The sequence below is a fragment of the Pan troglodytes genome, chromosome 2 (genome assembly GCF_028858775.2).
Source record: "Pan troglodytes isolate AG18354 chromosome 2, NHGRI_mPanTro3-v2.0_pri, whole genome shotgun sequence".
In the NCBI taxonomy this organism is placed as follows: Eukaryota; Metazoa; Chordata; class Mammalia; order Primates; family Hominidae; genus Pan; species Pan troglodytes.
The window spans coordinates 41,165,523-41,188,646 of NC_086015.1; the positions used below are offsets into that span (position 1 = coordinate 41,165,523).

The following is a 23,124-nucleotide window of genomic DNA, read 5'->3' on the forward strand; positions in this document are numbered from 1 at the left end:
CCTAGTACTTTTAAAAGAACTGTATTATTTGGACCCTGTAGGCAGATTTCCTTACCAATATTAGAAAAATGACCAGACTAGGCAACATGGTGAAATTCTGTCTTTACAAAAAAAAAAAAAAAAAAATTATCCAGACATGTTGACGAACACCTGTAGTCCCAGCTACTTGGGAGGCTGAGGTGGGAGGACTATGTGAGCCAAGGGAGGTCAAGGTTACGGTGAGCCGTGATAATACCAATGCACTCCAGCCTGGGTGACAGAGGGAGACCCTGTCTCAAAAAAGAAAAAAAAGAAGGAAAGATGAAAGGTTTTTCCGTTCTCATGCAATCTATTTTCTAGTAACTCCAGGTCATTCTGTATCAGTGATGGAGGAAACCTTGAAAGGAATACGATTCTTAACATAGCCAGTGGGAAACTTTTCAACAAAATGACAAAACTGAGAATGTAGACTCAAAGGAAACCTTAAATAGATTATTTTGTTTCTGATCCTAAAGGACTTGCAGTAAATTTCTACCCTAAGGTTTCCTCAAGAACACTTTTCTTCAGGAGCACATTAACTCCTTCCAGTGTTTCCTTGGTGGTATCAAACAACTTAAAGAACTAAACCTTTTCCTCAATTGATAAGAACAAAACTGCCTGTAGTTTTGTCAAGTCCTTTACCCACATAGTGTCAAGTTGATTTTCCCCAGATGGTTTTGTCATGACATATTTGTCTACTTATGGAAAAGAAGGAAAGTATCTTCAGGATCTTGCAGAATATAAACCTTCCAAAACAGACAGATATTTCAATAAGGCTTTGTCTTCTCCAATGAGCTTCTCATATAATATACGTCTGAAACAATAGGCATTTTGCCACAGTAAAAGTGGCACTTCAATCATGATATTGCCCACTTTTGTAAGAACAGAATGTGCATGTAGCATCAGTATGTCACATTCTAAATACAGGACACTTAGAAAGTTCTGTGCCTAATCTGGATCCTGATAGATAGTTCTTTTATATCTAAGTATTGCATCATGGAGAATTCAAAATATTGTCCTAGTATGTCTTTGCATCACAGCTGCCATTACAGTGAACGCTAGTCTGCACAAGAAAACATTTCATAGTTATTCATAAACAAATCCCAGTATATGGAACTGTCCCTGAACTAAAGACTTAGTGTGACTGCAGTTGTTGCCACTTGACAAAACTTAAAATGAGAAGATCCAAGTTCAACTGATTGCACTACCACTTGCTGTGTTACCCTCCCCACTTTCTAAGCCTCCATCTCTTTATCAGTTTCATTGATATAACATGGTTAATGTGAAGCTCAAATGAATTAAGAAAAATCCAAGCACTTAATAAACTATAAAGCACTCCATAAATATTTAAAGCATTTTGAATTAACTACCTATTTTGCATATTTAGCTTGTGAAATTGACAAAAAAAAGCAATCCTTTTCATACTTTTAACTAAACAAAAATATCCTCGATTTCCTCCAGCATGCACTGTCTAATAGCATTAAACCATGCTAAGAGTTTCTGCTATAGTATAGAACAATTTGGAAAAAATAAATGCCTTGACTATAATCATTTTGCTGTCTAGCACATGTATACAATAAAAACAAAAAAGGAGAAATTTTTAAGGTACTTTGTATTCAAAGTTTACTTCTAAAACTGCCAAGTTTTGGGAGTGCAGCCTTACAATGGTTACGCTAGTCCTCTTATTAGAACACAAGTGACTTGAAACAGAAAATAGAGATCATTAAATGTTCTATTTAAAATATTTGCATGTTGTTCTATGTAAATTTTACCTCAAAAGAAAAAAGTCCTCTACACAAATATTAAACTCTAGCCAATCATGTGCATGCTAAAATATTTAGGGTTGAAGTGTACTGAGATCTGCTACTTTAAACTGCAACAACAAAAGATAAAATGATGAAATCCAGATGGTAGGTACATGAGTGTTCACAGCACAACTCTTTCAATTTTTCTGTATGTTTAAAAAAAGTTTTTTTTTGGAGACAGGGTCTCCCACTCTGTCTCCCAGGCTGGAGTGCAATAGTGCGACCTTGGCTCACTGCAACCTCGGCCTCCCAGGCTCAGGCGATTCTCCTGCCTCAGCCTCCCAAGTACCTGGTACAACAGGCGTGCACCACTGCACTTGGCGAATTTTTGTATTTTTGGTAGACACAGGGCTACACCATGTTAGCCAGGCTCATCTTGAACCCCTGGGCTCGAGCAATCCACCTGCCTCAGCTTCCCAAAGTGCTAGGATTACAGACGAAAGCCACCATGCTCGGGCTATGCTTAAAATTTTTTATCATCAGCCAAGCATGGTGGCTCACACCTGTAATGCCAGCACTCTGCGAGGCCGAGGCAGGCAAGTTGCTTGAGCCCAGGAGTTTGAGACCAGCCTAGAAAGCAAAGTGAAACTCTATCTTTAAAAAAAAATTTTTTTTTAATTTTTTATAATAAAATGTTGGGGAAAGAGTAACTGCTTAAGAAATGTGGATGACTAGGGCCAGGCACGGTGGCTCATGCCTGTAATCCCAGCACTTTGGGAGGCTGAGGCTGGCAGATCATGAGGTCAGGAGATTGAGACCATCCTGGCTAACACAGTGAAACCTCCGTCTCTACTAAAAATACAAAAAATTAGCCGGGCGTGGTGGCAGGCGCCTGTAGTCCCAGCTACTCAGGTGGCTGAGGCAGGAGAACGGCGTGAACCTGGGAGGCGGAGCTTGCAGTGAACCAAGATTGCACCACTGCACTCCAGCCTGGGCGACAGAGCGAGACTCAGTATCAAAAAAAAAAAAAAAAAAAGAAGTGTGGATGACTAGGTGAAAAAAAGGCATGGGAATTAGGAATTGCAATTAAAAATCTAGAGTGGAAAAGAAAAGGAAGGCAGAGGTAATCATAGCACTGAAGAATACCTAGTAGTTACATACACATTAAAAATAAAGATTATGCGGGGTGTGGTGGCTCATGTCTGTAATCCCAGCACTCTGGGAGGCCAAGGCAGGCGCATCGCCTGAGGTTGGGAGTTCAAGACCAGCCTGACCAACATGGAGAAACCCTATCTCTACTAAAAATACAAAATTAGCTGGGCGTGGTGGCACATGCCTCTAATCCCAGCTACTTGGGAGGCTGAGGCAGGAGAATTCCTGGAACCTGGAAGGCAGAGGTTGCAGTGAGCCAAGATTGCACCATTGGACTCCAGCCTGGGCAACATGAGTGCAACCCCGTCTCAAAACAAACAAACAAACAAAATAAAGATTATGGCAGGTCACTGTGGCTCATGCCTGTAATCCCAGTACTTTGGGAGGCTGAGGCAGGCGGATCACTTGAGCCCAAGGGTTCAAGACCAGCCTGGGCAACATGGAGAAACCCTGTCTCTACAAAAAACACAAAAATTAACCAGGCATGGTGGCACACACCTGTAGTCCCAACTACTTGGAAGGCTGAGGTGGAAGGATTGCTTGAACCCAGGAGGTAGAGGATGCAGTATGCCTTGATCACACCACTGCACTCCAGCCTGGATGACAGAGTGAGACCTTGTCTCAAAAAAGTAAGATAAAATAAAGATTATGGGCAGGCAGAAAATGGCTCCAACCAGAAGAGGAAAACAAGGAAAGTAAAGGGAGAGGAAGACAATTAAGAAGGAGAGGGAGGAGAGAGGGGGGAAAAGAGGAAGGAGGGAGGGATTACAGTTAAAGACATCAATCCTGCAAATATCTAAATGAGATCGTTACATAAAATGAATAAATCATTAGCAAAACCTACAGAAAGAATATAGAAGGTACACTCAGAAATTGAGGCAAAGTACAAAATGAAAAAAATATATACAGGCAAAACTGGAGAACTTGGCAAAACAAGGAAAGGCAAATGCTAAACACAAACTAAATGTCAGAAGAACATTAGAAACTATAATGGTTAACTTAAACTCATACTTTATAAAGAGAAACGCTTACAAAGGATGAGAACCTATATAATTATTTCTCCTACTTTTATAGTCATTTGTCCTAAGAATTATCAAAAATATTTTTAAAGTATCATATTTTGACTACCCACTATCCTCATATCTCCAACACAACTGATAATCTTTCCATTTCCTCCCTTCATATAACATGCCAGTGGTTGCATTTCTTTACTTGGTAGTTATGTTATTCTATAAATGAACATTAATGGGCTATATGTTGGACATAAATCTTTATACTATTTCATCAACTGTGCAGAACCCAAATTAGGAAGATAGACTAAACAATTCACTTATCCGTATTTTCTGAGAAGCAAACCACTTTCTAGTACCATTCAAATAGCCTCCTTTCTTGATACCTTTTAAAGTATCTCAGAGATGTATGGACATACAATCAGAGTATAAAAGAAAGGGAGACCAACAATTACATATTGCTGAGAGTAGGAAAGACTTAAAAGTGTGAAACAGGCCAGGCACGGTGGCTCATGCCTGTAATCCCAGCACTTTGGGAGGTCAAGGCAGGTGGATCGCTTGAGGTCAGGAGTTTGAGACCAGCCTGGCCAACATGGTGGAACCCCATCTCTACTAAAAATACAAAAATTAGCCAGGCATGGTGGCACATGCCTGTAATCCCAGTTACTTGGGAGGCTGAGGCAGGAGAATTGCTTGATCCTGGGAGGCAGAGGTTGCAGTGAGCCAAGGTCGCATCACTGCACTCCAGCCTGGGTAACAGAGCGAGACTCCTCTCAAAAAAAAAAAAAAGTGTGAAATAAAGCAGAAAACAGGAAAAGACTAGAAGTATTAGAAAGAACAATATAAGCCTAGGTAGCAAAGAACCAAAGAATCAAGATGAAACAAAAAATAAGGGAAATGGGAACACACGTAACAAGGATATAATTTTTCAATATTAAAAAAATGCAATTAATATGAAGGAGGCTCTAAAGCTAGAAATTTTCATAAAGTAAAACCTATCACATACCTTTAATTTTTCCCTTTTCAACAAATATTTACTGAGAATTTGCAAGGCACTATTTATACAGCACTGTCACTGCCTTCTCAGTAGGCAAAAGAGAATACTGGGAAAATAAAAGTAAAGAGACCAGAGAGAAGGTACTCTGAAGCACAAAAGTTTTTATTTTGAAGAAGTCCAATTTACCCATTTTTTTCTTTTGTTGCTTCTTTTGATGTCATATCCAAGAAACCTACCTCAAGGCCATGAAGATTTATTTTTACATTTTCTTCTAAGAGTTTCAGTTTTACCTCTTATATTTAGGTCCATGATCCATTTTCAGTTCATTTTCATATATGGTATAAGGCAGGGATCCAACTTCACACTTTTGCACATGGATATCTATTTGTCCCAGCATCATTTGTTGAAAAGACCATTGTTTCTCCCACTGAATTACCTTGCCACCCTTGTCAAAAATCAACTGACCATAAAAGTAAGGGTTTACTTTCTGGATACTTAATTCTATTTCATTGAGCTAAATGTCTATCCTATGCCAGTATCACACCATCTTGATTCACATAGCTTTGCAGTAAATTTTTTAATTGGAAAAAGTGAGTCCTCCAAATTTTTTGTTCTTTCTTTAACACTGTTTGGCTATTCTGGGCCCTTTCCATTCCCATATAAATTTTAGAATGAGTTTGTTACTTTCTCTTTTTTGTTTTTTTTGACAGAGTCTCGCTGTTGGCCAGGTTGGAGTGCAGTGGTGCGATCTCAGCTCAGTGTAACCTCCTTCTCCCTGACTCAAGCAATTCTCCTACCTCAGCCTCCTGAATACCTGGGATTACAGGCATGTGCCACCACGCCTGGCTAATTTTTGTATTTTTAATAGAGATGGGGTTTCACCACGTTGGCCAGGCTGTTCTCAAACTCCTGACATCAGGTGATCCACCTGCCTCCACCTCCCAAAGTGCTGGGATTACAGGCGTGAGCCACTGCACCCAGCCTGAGTTTCTCAATTTCTGGGAAAAAAAAAAAAAAAAGGAAAGAAAAAGAAGGGGAGGAAAAAAAGGCAGCTGGGGTTTTGACGCAAAAATTAGCCAGGTATAGTGGCTCACACCTGTAGTCCCAGCTACTTGCAGGGCTGAGGCAGGAGGATTGCTTGAGCCCAATGAGTAAGCCCTATGCGCAAAAAAAAAAAAAAAAAAATTCACTTAAAAGTCTTTAATTAAGTAGTTAGACCTCCAGGTCCCCTTTCCATTGCTAGGCTATTACCTCAGCTTCAACTTCATCTCCTATTCTCCAGGATACCAGAAGTTCTAGAAGACAAAGGGGCTCTGGGGAAGGGAAGGGTAAGCAATGGGAACAGGGAGGGAGTAGGAAGTGTGGGCTTAGGTGAAAGTATGCATTTTGAAATGTGGGACTGCTTCAGCCCCCTTTAAATCACCCATCCTGCTACCAAAATATATACCACTTTTCGAGGGAGGTCAAAATTGACCAACCCCACCTACTTTCAAACCAAGAAGTCTGTGAAAACCCACTAACTCAGAAGAATAACTTAGTGAAAATAAACTACGCAGGGAGAAGAAAACTTCAAAAATAACCATCATTAATATCTTCAGAAAATTAAGGCAAATTATAGCCATGAAACAAGAACAAGGGGCTATTAAAATATTCAGAGAACAGGGTCGGGCGCAGTGTCTCACACCTGTAATCCCAACACTTTGGGAGGCCGACGCAGGCGGATCACCTGAGGTCAGGAGTTCAAGACCAGCCTGACCAACATGGTGAAACCCTATCTCTACTAAAAATACAAAATTAGCTGGGTGTGGTGGTACATGCCTATAATCCCAGCTACTCAGGAGGCTGAGGCAGTAGAATCACTTTAACCCAGGAAGCAGAGGTTACAGTGACCCGAGATCACGCCATTGCACTCAAGCCTGGGCAACAGGAGTGAAACTCTGTCTCAAAAAAAAAAAAAAAAAAAAAATTCAGAGAATACAAGATCTTGGAAATTAAAACATGACAGTAGAAATTAAAAACACAACAGAAATCATCAATTCCACTCTATACTCAAGAGAACTGAAAACTTATGCCCACACAAAAACTTGTAACGGAATATTCACAGTAGCACTACTCCTAACAGCCAAAAGTGAAAACAATTCCAATGTCCATCAGCTGATGAATGGATAAGCAAATGCGGCATATCCATAAAATGGAATATTACCTAGCCATAAAAACAAATATATTGGGCCTGACATGATGGCTCACGCCTGTAATCCCAGCACTTTGGAAGGCCAAAGCAAGTGGATCACTTGAGGTCAAGAATTGGAGACCAGCCTGGTCAACATGGTGAAACCCCATCTACTAAAAAAAAAAAAAAAAAAGCAAAGATTAGCCAGGCACGGTGGGACACATCTGTAATCCCAGTTACTTGGGAGGCTGAGGCATGAGAATCGCTTGAACCCAGGAGGCAGAGGTTACAGTGAGCCAAGATCGCATCACTGCACTCCATCCAGCCTGGGCAACAGAGCAAGACTGTTTCAAGAAAGAAAGAAAAAAAAAGAAATAAAGTATTGACTCGTGCTACATACAACAAGGTTGAATCATGAAAACATGAGAAGTGATAAAAGCCAGACACAAAGATTACATATTGAATAACTTCATTTATGTAAAATGTCCAGAATAGGTAAATCCATAGGGACAGAAAGTATAACAGACTAGTGCTTTCCACAAAGTCTCGGGTAAAGAGGAAATGGAGAGTGACTGCTATGGTATGAAGTTTCCTTGTAGGGGTAATGAAAACCTTCTGGAATTAGGGCTGATGGCTGCACAACTTTGTGACTACACTAAAAAACCACTGAAAAGGTCACTACTTTAAAGGGGTAAATTTTATGACACACGAGTAGTACCTCAATAAAAAAATTAGTTTTACAAAACTCAGGTTGGGAAATAAAGTTCAAGAAGTCTTACAGAAAACAGAAAAAAAAAAAAGAGAGAGGTAGAAAATAAGAAAGAAAAATATATAAGGTTAAAGTATCAGTCCAGAGGGACCAACGTTCAAATAACTGGAGGAAGAGAAAACAGGCTGGGTGTGGTGGTTCATGTCTGTAATCCCAACATTTTGGGAGACCAAGGCAGGTGGATCCCTTGAGCTCAGGAGTTCGAGCCTGGACAACATGGCAAAACCTCCTCTCATCTCTATCAAAAACTACAAATATTAGCTAGGCGTGGTGAGGACTGAGGCGGGAGCATCGCTTGAGCCCAGGAGGTCGAGGTTGTAGTGAGTCATGTTGATGCTACCGTACTCCAGCCTGGGTGACAAAGTGAGACCCTGTCTCAAAAAAAAAAAAAGAAGAGAGAGAGAGAGAAAACAAAAATAAATTATTAATAAAATAACTTCCCAGAAGTTAAGAACATGAGGTGCCAGACTAAAAGGGCCCAGAGTGTTCAACACAAGTCCTGAGTTCACACCAAGGTATATCTTAGTGAATTTTAAACAACGAGAACAAAAATGACTTTACAAGCTTCCACGGGGTAGGAAAGTCAGGCCACACATAAAAGATTAAGAATGGCTTCAAGACTTTCAAAAGTAATTCTGGAAACAAGAAGATGATAAGAGTGATGCCTTCAAACTCTTGAAGGAAAATTATAGACAATCTATAAGTAGCCTATACCAGTCAAATCCCTCTTTTTCATACTTGATTATTAAAGGCATTTTCAGACATGAAAGGTCTCAAAAATTTACCTCTTTTACACTCTTTGTCAATAAGCTACTAGAAGATAGGCTTCAGCAAGTAAAACTGAAAAACCAACAGAGAGAGAAACTTAGCATACAGGAAATAAATCAAACACAGAAGAGGGGCAAAAGGGAATCTCCAGAAGAATGATAGGTGTATCTCAGAAAGAAAGCTACAGATTGGAGCAATATGACTCAAGAGACATAATGAAGGACTGTCATTACCAAAATCCCCACAGCCTTTGGGGCACATCCATTTAACATGAGATGTGCCTGGTCCAGGTTTTCATTGGAATTTAGTTTGTCTTGACCCCGTGTTGATGAAGTTCCTGGAGCCTAGATGGGCTGAAGACTTAGTTGACAGCACAGACATGTTTTGCTTTTCCTTATTCTTGAGAGCTAAAGCGTGATAAGCTTAGCTTAGAAGCAAAACCACATAGAGCAATCTACTCTCCCAATCACATTTCTTCTAGATATTTACCGTAGTATCTTGTAAACACTTTAGTTTTGCCAGATTCCCTGACTGTGGGGAGCCTGTGTTTCTCCAGACTCAGTAACGAACTTTCCCAATGACTTATCCAAAAAGGATCAAGGAAGACTCTTTTCAGCTTATCTTCTGAGAGCTTTCATCTAATAGCAGCAGTATGTACCTTTCCTTTCACAGCCTCAGTTGATGCTTGCTATTCAGTTTTCCAAAACAAAATGATATACTTCTTAGGGATACATACCATGGCAGAGATTGGCTCATTGTTCACCAAGGCATTTTCCCTTTCCTTCCTTGCAGTTAAGTGTAGCCATTTGACTCAGTTCTAGCCAGTGGAATGTGGACAAAACTGATGTATACCACATCCTGGCCTGGCCCATCAAACTTTCCATGCAATCTACCACAGTCCCTCTCTTTGTCCTCGCATCTGCCAGCCAGATGCAGGAAATTCAAAGTCTCTGAGGCCCCAGGGGGTGGTAGAATCACTAGCTGAAAGCAGCCTGAGTCCCTCAATGACTCTGTGGAACAGACCACCACTCTGTCACTGCTTTTCAACTCACAGCAAAGATGTGAGTGAGAAATAAATTTTGTGTTAAAAACCACTGATTTGGTAATTATTCATTAAAGTAGTTCAGCCTATCCTGACTAACAGACTTAGAGAGGTAGTAGAGCTTTTCGGTTTTTCAAAATTAAACATTTTGGCCAAAAATACATGTATGGACATGGAGGATATTGCAGGCTTGAGCAGAGAATGGTCCCAAGAGAATGACTAATATGTTAAAATAGGCTTGTGATTTCCTGGGAAGGAGGGGGTGCCATTAAAGGATATCTTGAGGAAACTTCTAGGATAAATGTAACATGTAATTTCTTGACCTAGGTAGTGAGACCACAGGTGTTCATGTATTCTTCTTCCTAAAACTGTATTTTTGTTTTATATTTATCTATAGTTCACAACTAATTATTTTATGCAAAATAAATTCGTTTTATAGCTTATAAATTGATGTTATAAGCTAGAATGGATGGATGGATAGATACATAGATAGATGAAGACTCTTGAAAAATCTGTTGGCGCATTTAGGGGGAAAGCAACAGGTAAACAGAAAATTATGCAAATGTAAAAGGCAAATTTTAACTCCCTGAAAAAACAAAGTTAAACAAGAAAGGAAACAAGTATGATATACTACATGGCTGATCAGTAAACAATATTTATTTCATTATAATGAAAACACCAACTATTGATTTAAAATTTCAAAATTGGAATGTTGCAGGGAGGGAAAGTGGGATGAAATAGTGAAGAAATACAAAATAACAATAAAACCACCAGTAAGTCCCACCATCTGAAGATACTCCTATTTTAATAACATTATTTTTTAAACAAAAATTGGTTAATATGGCAGGGCATGGCGGCTCATGCCTGTAATTCCAGCACTTTGGAAAGCTGAAGTGGGCAGATCACCTGAGGTGAGGAGTTCGAGATCAGCCTGACCAACATGGTGAAACCCATCTCTACTAAAAATACAAAAATTAGCCAGGCATGGTGGCAGGCGCCTGTAATCTCAGCCACATGGGAGGCAGAGGCGGGAAAATTGCTTGAATGTGGGAGGCAGAGGTTGCAGTGAGCCAAGATCATGCCACTGCACTCCAGCCTGGATGACAGAAAAAGACTCCGTCTCAAAAAAAAAAAAAAAAAAGTTCCTAAAACATGCTATTTTGTAATCAGTTATGGTAGACAAATTCTAAGGTGGTTCCCCACCCTGATCGCCCTTCCTACTGTTCACACCTTTGTGTAATTACTTCCCCCATGAATGTAGGTGGGTCCTGTGACTTACTTCTAACCAACAGAATATGGCAAAGGTTATATAGGATGCTACTCCCATAACTATGTTACATTATATAAGACTGTCTTCCAGCCTGGTGCGGTGGCTGACGCCTGTAATCCCAGCACTTTGGGAGGCCGAGGCTGGCAGATCACGAGGTCGGGAGATCGAGACCATCCTGGCTAACATGGTGAAACCCCATCTCTACTAAAAATACAAAAAATTAGCCGGGCGTGGTGGTGAGCGCCTGTAGTTCCAGCTACTTGGGAGGCTGAGGCAGGAGAATGGCGTGAACCTGGGAGGCGGAGCTTCCAGTGAGCCGAGACTGCACCACTGCACTCCAGCCTGGGTGACAGAGCGAGACTCTGTCTCAAAAAAAAACCAAAAAAACAAAAAAAATGAACTGTGCACGTGAGGGATCTAGGTTGTGCGTTCCTTATGAGAATCTAATGCCTGATGATCATCTGAGATGAAATGGTTTCATCCCGAAACCAACCCCCCCACCCACCCCACCCCCGTCCATGGAAAAACTGCTTTCCACAAAACTGAATCCTGGTGCCAAAAAGGTTGGGGACCACTGCCTTATACCATATAGAAAAGTTAACTCAGGGGTCAGGCATGGTGGCTAACGCCTATAATCCCAGCACTTTGGGAGGCCAAGGCAGGCGGATCACCTGAGGTCAAGAGTTCAAGACCAGCCTGACCAGTGAAACCCTGTCTCTACTAAAAATACAAAAATTAGCTGGGCGTGGTGGCAGGTGCCTGTAATCCCATCTACTCGGGAGGCTGAGGCCGGAGAATTGCTCGAACCCAGGAGGTGGTGAAGGTTGCAGTGAGCCTGAGATTGCACCATTGCACTCTAGCCCAGGCAACAAGAGAGAAACTCTGTCACAAAAAAAAGAAAAGAAAAGAAAAGAGAAAGAAAGAGAGAGAGAGAGAGAGAGAGAAAGAAAGAAAGAAAGAAAGAAAGAAAGAAAGAAAGAAAGAAAGAAGAAAAAACTCAAAATGGATCAAAGACCTAAACAAATGAGCTAAAACCATAAAACTCGTAGGAGAAAATATATGGGAAAAACTTCATGATATTGAATTTGGCAATGATTTCTTGGACATAATACCAAAAGCACAAGCAACAAAAGAAAAGGTAAGTTGGATTTCATCAAAATTAAAAACTCTGGGCAGGGCGCGGTGGCTCACATCTGGAATCCCAGCACTTTGGAAGGCAGGCAGATCACGAGGTCAGGAGTTCGAGGCCAGCCTGGCCAACATGGTGAAAACCCGTCTCTACTAAAAATACAAAAATTAGCCAGGCGTGGTGGCGCATGCCTGTAATCCCAGCTATTCAGGAGACTGAGGCAGGAGAATAGCTTGAACCCAGGAGGCGGAGGTTGCAGTGAGCCGAGATTGGGCCACTGCACTCCAGCCTGGGCAGAGCAAGACTCCATCTTAAAATAACATAACATAACATAACATAAAATAAAATAAAATAAAATAAAATAAAATAAAATAAAATAAAATAAAATAAAAACTGTGTACATCAAAGCACACTATCAAAAAGTAAAAAGGCAAACCACGGAATAAAAAAAAATTTGCAAATCACATAGCTGATAAAGGATTGATATAAAGAACTCCTACAACTAAGCAACAACAAAAACCCAATTAAAAAGATAAAAGACATAAGTAGACATTTCTTCAAAGAAGATACAAAAATGGTCACATGAAAAGATGCTCAGCCGGGCATGATGGCTCAACATACGTAATCCCAGCACTTTGGGAGGCTGAGGCAGGAGTATTGCTCGAGCCCAGGAGTTGGAGACCAGCCTGGACGTTGCTTGAACCCAGAGTTGGAGACCAGCCTGGGCAACATGTCTCTACAAAATATAAAAAAAAAAAGAGGCAAGGCACAGTGGCTCATGCCTGTAATCCCAGCACTTTGGAAGGCTGAGGTGGGCGGATCACCTGAGGTTGGGAGTTCGAGACCAGCCTGGTCAACATGGAGAAACCCCATCTCTACTGTAAATACAAAATTAGCTGGACATGGTGGCGCATGCCTGTAATCCCAGCTACTTGGGAGGCTGAGGCAGAATCGCTTCAACCTGGGAGGCAGAGGTTGCAGTGAGCAGAGATAGCGCCATTGCACTCCAGCCTGGGCAACAAGAGCAAAACTCTGTCTCAAAAAAAAAAGAAACAAACAGAAGGAGAAAAGAAAATCAGCTGAACATGGTGGTACATGCCTGTGGTCCCAGCTATGGAGAGGCTGAGGTGGGAGGATCATTTTAGCCCAGGAGGTCGAGGCTGCAGTGAGGCATGATTGTGCCACTACACTCCAGCCTGGGTGCCAAAGCAAAATCTTGTCTCAAAAAAAAAAAAAAAAAAAGAAGAAAGAAAAGAAGAGAAAAAGAAAAGATGCACAATGTCACCCATCACCAGGGAAATACAAATCAAAACCACAGTGAAATACCACCCTATTAGAGATTTTATTTTAAAAATAATAGATTTTTTTGTGTTAGAAAACAGGGCCAGGCACAAGCAGGCCGGGCGCAGTGGCTCACGCCTGTAATCCCAGCACTTTGGGAGGCCGAGGTGGGCAGATCACAAAGTCAGGAGTTCGAGACCAGCCTGGCCAATAGGGTGAAACCCCGTCTCTACTGAAAATACGAAAATTAGCCGGGCGTGGTGGCGGGTGCCCATAGTCCCAGCTACTTGGGAGGCTAAGGCAGGAGAATCGCTTAAACCCAGGAGGGAGAGGTTGCAGTGAGCCGAGATCGCGCCACTGCACTCTAGCCTAGGCAACAGAGCAACACTCTGTCTCAAAAAAAAAAAAAAAAAAGAAAGAAAAAAGAAAAAAAAAAAGAAAACGGGACCAGGAACAATGGCTCACACCTGTAATCCCAGCACTTTGGGAGGCCAAGGCTGGCAGAGCTCAGGAGTTTGAGACCCTCCTGGGCTAATGGAGAGACCTCATCTCTACAAAATATACAAAAATTAGCCAGGCATGGCAGTGCACACCTGTACTCCCAGCTACTCGAGAGATTGAGGTGGGAAGGAACACTTAAGCCCGGGAGGTCAAGGCTACAGTGAGCTATGGTCAGGCCATTGCATTCCAGTCTTGGTGACAGAGTGAGACCCTGACTCAACATAAATAAAAATCAATCAATAAGAAAACAGAAAATAGTAAATGTTGGCAAGGATGTGGAGAAACTGGAACCCTTGTGCATTGCTGGTGGTAATGTAAAATGGTATAGCCACTGTGGAAAATAGTATGGTGGTTTCTCAAAATATTAAGCATAGAATTACCAAATGAAATTTGGTAATTATCAAATTACTAGCAATTCCACTTCTGGGTATATACACAAAAGAATTGAATGTGGCACTCAAACAGATATTTGCATACTCATATTCATGGTGGCACTATTCCCAAAAGCAGAAAGATGGAAACAACCCATCTATCAAAAGATGATTAAACAATATGGTATAAACATACGAAGGAATATTTTTCAGCCTTAAAACAAATGAAATTCTGATACATGCTATGACATGGATGAATCTTGAAGACATCATGCTAAGAGAAATGAGCCAGACACAAAGACAAATATTACATAATTCCATTTATACGAGGTACCTGGAGTACACAAATTCATAGAGTCAAAAAGTAGAACAATGGTTACCAAGGGCTATGGGCATGAGGTGATATTGTTTAATGGGCAGAGCTTGTTTAGGATGATGAAAAAGTTACGGAGATGGATAGAGGTGATAGTTACACAATAATGTAAATGTACTTTATACCACTGAATTGTACACTTAAAAATGGTTTAAATGATAAATTTTAAGTTATGTACACAGTCATGTGCTGCATAAGGATGTTCCAGTCAACAATGGATTACACATATTACAGTGGTCCCATAAGATTATAATGGAGCTGTCCTATACACGTGTGCCCTTTTAAGAGATGGGGCCTCACTATGTTGCCCAGGCTGGAACGCAGTGCCTATTCATAGATGTGCTCATAGCACACTACAGCCTAGAACTCCTGATCTCAAGTGATCCTCCTACCTCAGCCTGAGTACCTGGAATTACAGGTGCACACCACCATGCCTGGCCTATTTTCTAATCTTTCATATCATATTTTAACTGTATCTTTTCTATGTTTAGATACACGAAAATTTACCATTGTGTTATAATTGTCTACAGTTATAGTATTCAGTACAGTGACATGCTGCACAAGTTTATGGCCCAGGAACCACAGACTATACCATATAGTCTAGGTGTGTAGTAGGCTATACTGTCCAGGTTAGTGTAAGTATACTCTATGATGTTTGCTTGACAAAATTACCTAATGATGCATTTCCCAGAACATATTCCTGTCATTAAGCAACAAATGACTGTATTTTACCTTAATAAAAATATTTTCAAAAAAGGTCAACAGAGTAAATTTTATGTTATCTATATTGTACCACAATTTTAAAAACAAAACAAACTTTATTTGATTGCAAAGGATGAATCTGGCAAGACAACAAGAACAATGCCCTCTCATTTCCTTGACTGTTCACCTAGATACAGCATTATCTGTGACAAGGGAAAAAACATCTAATCTAAAGCTGAATTTTTTTCTACATTTAGTCCTATAATCCTTAGGTCACTTAACTGGGATACTCACTTTTTAAAAAAAGCAATGCTATATATTCAGTTTGTTCATGATTTAAGCCATTTAACAGGGAAATAAATATTTTAACATCCTAATCCTCTGCATACAGTACGGTATACTCTAACTTACAAAACAGAAAGCCAAAAGATTTCTCCTAGCTGTTAATATATTTCTACTTAGGAAAGTGGGCATGTAAGGAACAACATGCTCAGAACAGTAACATAAAAATTAAATTTGCTTCCCTAAAGCAGTAAAGATATCTGTTATATCAAAAGTAGTTAAAATGTGGTAATGAAGGAACACTAAGATATACAGGGTTCAAAATGAAAACAATGGAAAAAGATAATCCATGATTCTTTAATGAAGGTGTTTATATTCCACCTCTGAGAAAGCACCCTGGTATGTATTCCAAGGCTTTTCCCAGCTCTTTACCACTTTCTTTCACTGCTGCTTTTTATTTCTTTTCTTTTTCTTTTTTTTCCCGAGGAGGAAAGGAAGGCAGAGACAGAGAAGGGAAAATAAGATAATGGGAATAAACTGGTAAGGAAGAAAGAAAAACTAGTTTATTTTTTCTCCTCACACTGAATCCTAAATACATTATCATCATCATCATTCTCATCATCATAAATGTGAACAACTGCAAATAACTGAAGGCAAAGGAAAACTAAATTTCCTCCAGTCACAACCTAATCTAAAGCAAAAAAGTGGGGGTGGGGGGGGGTCCATCTGCAGGCTTGCATCTGTAAATTAAGTTTGTATGCTGAATTCTTCAAACAATCTTGACCGTAATACAAAGCTGCTGTTAAATATGGTGACATGAACCTTGGTCTAAGGGTGGAACACTAAGCTCTTTCAACAGCTTTCTAGCCTAAGAAGTGACATCAGTTAAAGAACTTTAAACCCAAGTGTTTCATTCACTAAGTATAAACAAATCAAGGTTTTCATAAGACATCACATAGTACAAACTAAGAGTTTAAAGATATAACTTCATGATACTATACAGTACCACAGGAAAAGCAGAATGAGAATTTGGGAAGAAGCTAATTTATCTATCTGAACTCAAAATAATCCTGTAGCATAGTCCATTATTCCAAGAGTCCTTTTGATCTTAACGACAAATACAAAGGTCTCTGAATTGGACTGCTATTTTAACTGGGGCCCTCCCTATGCCAGTAACAATAATGCTTTTTCCCTAATGTAAAACATTTGACCGATTCTTGGCAAACACTCTCATATAACCAGAAGATAACATCAATGCTGGCACAATCCTATGCTCTTTCTTGTGCACCTTTTTCTAAAAACTTTCCTCCTGGACGGGCGCAGTGGCTCATGCTTGTAATCCCAGCAATTTGGGAGGCCAAGGTGGGTGAACGATGTGAGTCCAGGAGTTAGAGACCAGCGTGGGCAACATGCGGACACCCCGTTTCTACAAAAAATACAAAAATTGGCCCTGTGTGATGATGTATGCATGTAGTCCCAGCTACTTGGGAGGCTGAGGTGGGAGAATCACCCGAGCCCAGGAAGTCGAGGCTGCAGTGATCTGTGTTCATACCACTGGACTCCAGCGTGGGCATCAGAGTGAGACCCTGTCTCAAAACGAACACACAAACAAACAAAACCTTTATTCCTTAGCTTTCCTTAATAAGAGGAAGAAGCAGGGGAGGAGGAGGTAGCACCAAAAACTTGGATCCTCGGATATACGGGCTAAGTAGTTGTTCACCCCAAAACCTAGCCTTAATCTTCTGAAGGCAAAATGTCCTTTATAACTCCCCCTTCTGTGCTTGCCACTGATCCTAAACCGCAGGCCTTCCTGACTTGCAAGAGGACCAGGCCAGATTATGGTTATGTGGTAGGTTCTGTCAGGCAAGCTTTGACAAGGTCTCAAAATAGACCCTGGGCACAAGCCAGGGAAGCTGCCACTCATGAGTTCCGACTTCATCAAACTATAGCCCTTCAGTATGTAATTTTTTTTTTTTCTCTAGTGTCTCTCTCATTTCAAAAAGGCAAAGAATCCTGAACCTCCTCCTGGCCACAAGTAACCTATATAACATCAAACCTAAGCCTCCTTTATTCTGTTTACAAAAACTTTGCAGAATAAAGATTGAATCTGTACCTCCTTCCTGCCTTGAGAAAGTAATCCATCAAATAGCACTCTAGTTTGCAAAAGGATTTTTGGATCTCAAACTCCATAGAGGTTTATTTTATTATGTATAGATTAGGATGTGGAAGGTAAAGGAAAAAAGGAGGTAGATTATTTACTTCTTTCCTGACTAATAATATAGTAGCCGACTTATGCAGGGCAAGAAGTTAAACTATACACAATGCTTTTAATTGATACTGGTCATAAAATTCTGAAACAATCAATCTACTTAAGATGTAGCCATTTAACTATTATCAAATATAAATGCTTCTATATGACAGTACCAGTCTTCAAACCACAATATTTCTACTTTTACCAATACAAATAAAATTAATCACCTGACACTCAAATGTTTTTAAGTACCTTATAAAATAATTTGCAATATTTTTTAAATGGAGAGATGGATAAAGAATACAAAGTAATTAAGAGCTCCTTTCCCCTTCCACAAGCCCAAGAAATAAGTTAAATTCTATTATAAATAAAGCCAACATAGGATTGAAATAGTTTTAACTTTTCATAACTTCAGTCTCAATCTTACAGTCACACTTTGAAAATACATTCTGTATAGATACTAACTAATGCAAAGACTTATATATGTATTGTTCATTACAGCAGTGTTTGTAGAAGGCTAAAAACAACCTAAATATCTGTCAATAGAAAATGGTAAAATAAATTACGGAAAATGAATAAATTATGGTTCATCTACACTAGCAAGGCATGCAGTCTTTTTAAAAAAAGTAAGAAATATGTGCTAAATACAAAAAGATCTTCATATGCCAAAGATAAGAATGAAAGATACAATATATTTCTCCTAGACATATGTGATTGAATATGGTTACTTGGATTGGGGGGTTGGGGTAAGGAAAGGCTGGGAGTTTGTGGTGGAAAGCAGGCTTTCTTTTCATCATATACCACTTTTTAAAATGTTTTATCAATTTTTAAAAGTCCCATAAACATCTGCTGAACCCATGAAATAAGCATTCTCCTTCTATAATGCCATTTCTTCCCCTTCCCTAATTATCTCTACTTTTATCTACTGCTCTCCCTACCACTAGGCTAAAACAAACGCATACATATGTTCCCTATGAAGTGGAATTATCTCTTGACCTCCCCATCAAAATAAATGAATAATGAACTAATGAAGAAGTATAACACATGATCAACCCAGTTTTTAGCCTAGTTGTTTGACCCCTTTGAAGTCCAGCATAATTTATTATAAGCCAAAAAGTTCACAAGGCAAGTTTTGTTCAATTCCTTCCTTCCGAAGTTTTAAAAGTTGAGTTTTATTGGCCGGGCGTGGTGGCTCATCCCTGTAATCCCAGCACTTTGGGAGGCCAAGGCGGGCGGATCACGAGGTCAGGAGATCGAAGCCATCCTGGCTAACAGGGTGAAACCCCGTCTCTACTAAAAAATAAAAAATAAAAAATTAGCTGGGCGTGGTGGCGGGCGCCTGTAGTCAAAGCTACTGGGTAGACTGAGGCAGGAGAATGGCATGAACCCGGAAGGCGGAGCTTGCAGTAAGCCGAGATTGCGCCACTGCACTCCAGCCTGGGCGACAGAGCGAGACTCCATCTAAAAAAAAAAAAGTTGAGTTTCATTTATTTATTCTTGAGACAGGGTCTCACCCTGTCTCCCAGGCTGGAGTGCAGTGGTGTTTTCAGGGCTCACTGCAGAGCTCATGTGGTCTTCCCATCTCAGCCTCACAATCAGCTGGGACTGCAGGGACACACCACCAGCTAATTTTTTTGTAGAGACAGGGTCTCACTATGTTGCCCAGACTGGTCTTAAACTCCTGGGCTCAAGCAATCCTTCTGCCTTGGCTTCCAAAAGTTGAGTTTTAAATGATGATCACAGATTATATTCTTTATTTGCAGACTGGACAAAGTAGTACATTTTCCCTATTAAAGGACCATCTCTCAATTTAGATGTTCCACATAGAAAGCAACTACCTAAAAGGAAAAAGCTATGAAACAGCCTGTATTTTGCAGGTGCAATGGATAATGATCCTAAGATAAAGACAGAAGAATTTTATTTCCTTTTGAATGATCCTCATCAACATTCCCAGCACACTGCAAGAATTATTTTTTTCTATATATCATCAACTCTGTTGTTTCTCACACTAGGAACAGGGTAACCAATCCACAAAGAGTTCTTCAAGAAATTGCTCCCTCCCTCTTGCTAAATTCATTTCTAATAAAGATTTGTTTTTGTTTTGAGAGACAGAGATACTTTGCCAAATATATTCTCCATATTACCTTTTCCTTTCGTTAACGGAGATACTTAAATCCTGACCTAGGAAGGTTTCCCTTGCATATTTACCTATCAAGACTGTCAGTTACGGTGATTTCCACAAGGGATTTTCCAAAAGGGAATCTGTGTTCACAGGGAACTGAAACTCTTAAGTCACTATTTAAATTAGCTGGACAAAAATCAAAAGCAACATTAGGGAACACTCTGAATATAATGGATATCCAAAGTAAAAAAAAGATGCCAAAATTTAGTGAAAGAAGTAAAGGAATTTAGTAAGCTAGACCAACAGGATAGACTTGCCATTATTTTTTAACTAAAGTTCTTTATAAATGAAAATCAAGGTAAAAATCAGCTGAACTCTAACAGAAGGAAAAGAAAAACAAGGGTAAGGGTATTAAGAACTCTGTGATTTCAACCTTATTTTACTTAACATTTTTAAAGTCAAAAATGAGCAAATTACATTTCAGCAATAAAAAGCTACTTCTAGTTTAAAGTGAATCCATTCCAATCACAACTTCAATACACACTTTCTTCTAGAACAGAACTTAATAACTCATGTAGTTTCATTCTACATTTTTAAAGACAGAATCACAAAAATGGGTGATGCTTTCCATTCAAAAGACTATTTTGTATAGTGCAAATTCTTTCAATGAACATTTTCGTACCTTAGTGGTGGTAGCTCTCCTTTCCACTGACATTTACATCTAGACCCCTTCATTTATCTTCCCACATCTGGCAAAAAAAAAAGGGGGGGGGGGAGGAGTAAAATCAAAGCAATCACTTAAAAACCAACAAACTATTCTAAATTCCAGCATTCTGCAAATACTTCAACTTTCATTTCATTACCATTCTTCACGATGATAAATATCCAGCAACAGACCTAACAAAACATAATACAACACTTCCTATAAAATGAGTAAAGAATGCCATCTCATTAGGCAGATACGAACTTAGGTTTCCTCTATTTCAATTTTCAGATTCATAGCAATGATTCACAAAGTGAGTGATCTACCTTCGAAATGAATCACACTTTCCGAAATTCTTATTCTACATATTATAATACTAGGTCATTATCTCTGCATCTGTTAAACAGAGCATGATGTTGGTTAAACAGGGTTAGTGCTGCAAGATATTCAAACCACAACTGTGGAGTCCCTGCCAACTAATTCTATTTGCAACACTGCATTCTCCAATAATTGCACTTTTTCATATAGATTTATCCCCAAAATAAAATGTTATCTTGAAAAAATATTATTTTAAACACTGATTAAGAACTTATACATCCATACCCCGCTCTCCCGCTCCTTCTCTGTTTCATTACTACATCCACATTCTCTTCCCATTATGACAACATAAAAAAATTAAGAGCCACCCTTATCCTTACATATCATTTTTAGTCAATCAATCCACTCTACAATTTTTCTGTTTATAGTAGAAACGCTGAGTCACTAAATGGAAACTCAAAGAAAACCAGCTACTAACAGTTAAGGTTTAGGATACAATATTTATCTAGCCATGTCTCAGCAGCCTGTATTTGTATCTCCCACGGTGAAAAAAGTAAAGCAAACACTTGAACTTTTTTCCCTCTAAGAAAGAAAAAGAAGTGGGTTTCCTTAGGTCCTCCTGCATGCTGCTGGTTACTCACAGGCAGGGCTGACTGGAGTTCTGTAACTTAACAATCTGGGTGTCAATAACGCCTCATATTAGTCAAGTATTAACCCAGCTAGCGCCTGTTAAACCCGCGCGATCCAGCTCAGGTCAGGAGGAAGAAGTAAAATTCCCAAAAAATGCTACGCCCTACACCGTCCTGACACCGTTCCCTGGGGGTGCTCGTCCTGGGACAGAACCGTAGTGTGGCGTCTAAGGAGGAAGAGAAGGCGCCTAGGGCACCCGAAACGGAGGGACAGCTGCCCAATTTAATTTCTCCCACAGTGGGAATAACACGTACCTTTTCCCCAGCGCGGTGGAAGGGTGAGCGTTAGAAATCAGACGGGATGTCTGAGAACGCCGCAGGCAGGGGGCGACCCCAGCCCGGGAGCCCGCCGCGGGCCGGCCAGTCCCCAGGGAAGCCCGGCCCCCTAGCCGAGGTCGGAGGCGGCGCGGATCCCACGGGACTGCGGAGGCCGGGAAGAAGGTTCCCAACTCCCCGCTCCCTGCTCCCACCGGGCTGGCGGGAGGAGCGGCCCTTACCTGTGTTAGGGCGCGCTCTGCGACTGCGTCGCTGTCCGGGAAGGGCCGAAGAGCTGCTCGCCCGCCCGGCGCCCGCTGGGGCTATGGGCGAGGGGCGCAGCTGGACGACTCAGTCCTGGGTCCCCGGCCAGGCGGGCGGGGATGGACGCGGCGGCTCCCGGCACTGGCAGCCGGCTAGTCGGTCAGGCCGATGTGCCCTCTGCGCCGCGGCTGAGACAGCGGGAACCGGCCCCGGGAGGAGCCGCAGCCTGAGCGGCCGACCGAGGAGGCGAAGGATGGGCGGGGCCACAGGGTCGACGACCCACTCACCCGGAAGCAGTTGTGGCCGCGACTGCCCGGGAGTGGCGCTTGCCGCGGTCCGGGCTTGCACCCCGCTGGGCAAAGTACCCGGGGCTGTCACACGGCGAGCTGAGCCCTGGGCCGGCGGGTGAGGTTCCCCAAGCGGCGATGCCCCTGGCTCCCTGTTCCGCCATTGCGAGCCGTTAGGGCCAAGCTGGAGGGAGGGCGGCGAGGCGCGGCTGCCGGTAGGGCGGGGCCCTGGGCTGCTGGCGGGGCGGAGGCCGGAGGCGGCCTTGGGCGGGTGGCTTCTCTGGGTCCTACGGTTCCTGCCCAGGCTCTTCGAACCAGGACCAGTGCGGGTAATGTGAATTGACACTTGTTCCGGTTCAGGGCTGCCCCACCCCTGGTTGCCTCAAACCCTGCGGCCTGGTGGGCTTGGGCAAGTGGGCTGGAGTAGCGCTCTGTTAGGAAACGAGTATGCGAGGGAGGGAGGGTGGGTGTGGTCGAAATGCCCAAGCCTCGTTTCAAAAATGAAGACGCATGACCTTAAAATTATTTCTGGAGAAGAATGCTTGCGCGAGAGGTGGAGGGGGGGGCGGGGAGCGGGATGGAGGGAGGAGTATAGAGTCTTAAAAATCTGATAGACACGGACTTGTTATTTATTCCGGAAATATCTAACGAGGCC

General features: G+C 41.3%; 1 protein-coding gene across 50 annotated transcripts in view; it reads right to left on the bottom strand.

Moving 5' to 3' along the window:
• The window catches only part of LRRFIP2 (LRR binding FLII interacting protein 2), a 124,168-nt gene extending 101,610 nt beyond the window's left edge, over positions 1 to 22,558 (bottom strand). For 25 of the 50 annotated variants that reach the window (XM_024355403.3, XM_054681648.2, XM_024355401.3 and 22 more), the window contains exons 1-2: positions 21,919 to 22,083; positions 20,636 to 20,702 (exon numbers count right to left, since the gene is read on the bottom strand). The gene's annotated coding sequence lies outside the window, so the exon portion shown is untranslated. The other 25 variants (XM_024355402.3, XM_024355398.3, XM_024355400.3 and 22 more) reach the window with 9 other exon arrangements.
• Positions 22,559 to 23,124: the final 566 nt, after the last annotated feature.